The 2,863-nt window shown below is 52.2% G+C and overlaps 1 pseudogene; it reads right to left on the reverse strand.

Annotated features, from left to right (window-relative positions):
- Positions 1–1,936: 1,936 nt before the first annotated feature.
- LOC142766354 (U2 spliceosomal RNA) lies at positions 1,937–2,115 on the reverse strand (annotated as a pseudogene).
- Between the last annotated feature and the right edge of the window lie 748 nt (positions 2,116–2,863).

Here is a 2,863-nt window from a genome sequence, read left to right on the forward strand (position 1 = left end):
AGGAAGGAAAAAAAAAAAAAAAATGACTGTGCAAAATGTGAATACGTCACCCATCCAACATGGCTTCTACGCCGGCTGCCCAAGCAACGCCTCTGCAACGACGCCCACAATCATCGGCAAAAAGGTGGTGCCTTTGGCTGCTTCAGCACGCTCAACATATGCCTTGCAAGTTCCGACGTGGCGGAACACCGCACCGAGGTCGACGAAGGTCCTGCCGTGAAAGGCAGACCCGGGAATGCGTGCGAAACGTCTACCGCGTGGGTTGTGAAGCCGGTGAATGAAGGATCATGTGGCAGAGGGTGACGGAACGTGAGTGTGCGACTTGACGCTGCGATGTCGTTCAAGCGTTCAACGGGCCGGCAGGTTCTGTCTGTCGTGGTCGAAAACGTCCGAGTTTTGCTGATTCCGAGGGGTAGGAGTGCTATGGTGGCGTGTACGAGGCGCTGGTGCGGCGCTCCGTCGATCGTGCCGGACGGACATGAGGCGGCCGAAGGCGGTCGTGAAGTGGTCGCGGAAATCAGTGGAGAAGTACTCGCCTGCGCTTTTCGTCGAAGACGCGCGACAGACGGTCTTCGGGAGACACGGGTGGTTGCACAAATGCGACCGTGCGTCAACGTGCAGCCATATTCGTGGATTATTTCGCCCCATTACGATAGCTTCGTCACTGCGCTCGCTGGTGTTGCTTGTTTTTGTTGACCTTCACTTGTGGCTCACACCCACTGTGGGGGATTGGCTGGTTTGTTGTTCTGCTTCTTCGACTTCTACATACTCGGCTTAGTGAAGCTGTGAGGAGTGACGAGTGGGTACGGAGGCAAAGCGCGCCCGGGGCGTGATCTCACGCGTCCTGGGGTCCACGTCGCTTCAGGTACGTGCGTGGTGCGTCCGAACGTCTAGTGCGCAATTTTCTTGGAACTTCCAGCAACTGGCAATTCCATTGAGGTGAGCGTGCGAGGATGTTCGTTGTAATTAACGAGAGCCAACGGTGGATGAGCTGGTATGAGATGGTGTTCAGAAATGAAGTGTTTGATCAACAAGGCGATGCCCGCCGTGGTGGTCTGATGGCCGTAAGGTACTCGGCTGCTGACCCGCAGGTGGTGGGATCGAATCCCGGCCGCGGCGGCTGCATTTCCCTGTGCTCAGATTAGGGTGCACGTGAAAGAACCCCAGGTGGTCGAAATTTTCCCATAATCATATGGTGGTTTTGGGACGTCAAACCCCAAAGGTCAGTGGACATAGGAAAAGCACATCGGGGCTTTGCCGCTCCACCGTACAGCAGGTGTGTGCGGAGTGGGTCCTGTGGCGTTCTTTGCGATTTTAATTTGTGATGGGGAATAGTGTAGATGCGTAGACGTGGCGAGAGCACGCGTCTTCAGGTTCAGACGCCGCGTGAAGATGTGAAATAAAAATGCCTTCGCTTGCCACTGCAACTGTAAACAGAAACACCAACCAAACCCCATTTTCTAGAGGCTTTTTTTATTTTTCGTTGCGAAACGGGTGAATTCGAAAAGCGGAAATAGCTTGGCACATACATACACACTTCTACACACATACATACATACACATCGCACATGCATACACATCGTATACACACTTCTAGCTTTCCTCCGAAACAGTAATGATAATTTCCTCAATAGTTTTATTAATATGAGTAGGAACGTTAAAAAAAATAAGAAACTTGAGTATGTACGTGTGAACATAACAAAATAAAAGAGACCCTCCATATATGAAATACACACGGAAACATTTATTTTCCCAGAGCAATCGTAAGTGTAAACACAGCTAGCGCACTCCCTGCACGCGAATACCGCGTCAGCCGGGGCGGCGTGCCGCCACCGTCTCGGACACTCGACGCACCCAAGCCGTTTACCCCGGTATCATGGGTAAATCCGAACACTCCTTCTATCATTGAATTTATTGTCGAACTCACCCCGCAGGGGGTGAGTGGGCCGATCCCGGAGGTAGTGCAATACCGGGCCAACCCGTGGCGGAGGTGAAGCAAGCTTCAAGCACTCCGCCGCATCACAAAAATAAGTTTAATATCTTGGATCCAAATAGGATCCGTATCAGATATTAAGCTGATAAGAACAGAGGTTTTCAAAAATGTTAGGAACATTTCTGACCGAAAAGGAAAAACTTGTTCTCATTTTTTGTTCCTTCAACCAGAAAGGAAGAAGGTGGTGTATCGTGAACTGTGTATAGAGAAGGTGAAAATAGGAAATAGCAGGGGAGAAAAAGTGAAAGGGGCGTGTGTCGTGTAGTATCACCTCTTATTTTTGCGATGTCTTTGGGAGGGTGACTTTGTCAGCACGTGGCCCAGCGAGTGACAGTCACTTTATGGCCACGTGTGCGCAGTACACTTCCCGAGAAGCTGCAATGGTCTCGCTCACTGCAAGCTTCTTAAGTAACCGGAGATATTTCCGGCTGCAGAGTTTTTTGAAAACTCTGTCGTTTGCCGGGTCCCAGGAGCCAAGCATGCCGACGACGACTGCTTCGATCGTGACTCTCTGGTAGCGGCGGAGCAAGAAGTCCCGAACTGGTTCGTATTTTCGTTCCTTTTCCAGTCGGGCTGCCTCGAGTGCTTTGAGCCGGTTGTCAAAGGGGCAGGTCACGTCCACGATGATCGCCTCTTCCCCCCTGGCGAGAACGAGGTCGGGGCGAAGGTTGGTGGTACCAACCGCTCTGTTCTCATGCGTGACCGTGAACTTCTTGCTGGCGGCTTGTTTCACCCTCGCCACAATCTTGTTGTGACGACTGGTGTAGGCCATGCTGTGGCGCATGCAGTGACCCAGGACGTGTGGCAGCGTTTCCACTGCGTAACCGCACACACGGCACCGTTTGTCGGCGGAGGTGGTCCATGGGTTGG

The sequence above is a fragment of the Rhipicephalus microplus genome, chromosome 6 (genome assembly GCF_043290135.1).
Source record: "Rhipicephalus microplus isolate Deutch F79 chromosome 6, USDA_Rmic, whole genome shotgun sequence".
Taxonomy (NCBI): Eukaryota; Metazoa; Arthropoda; class Arachnida; order Ixodida; family Ixodidae; genus Rhipicephalus; species Rhipicephalus microplus.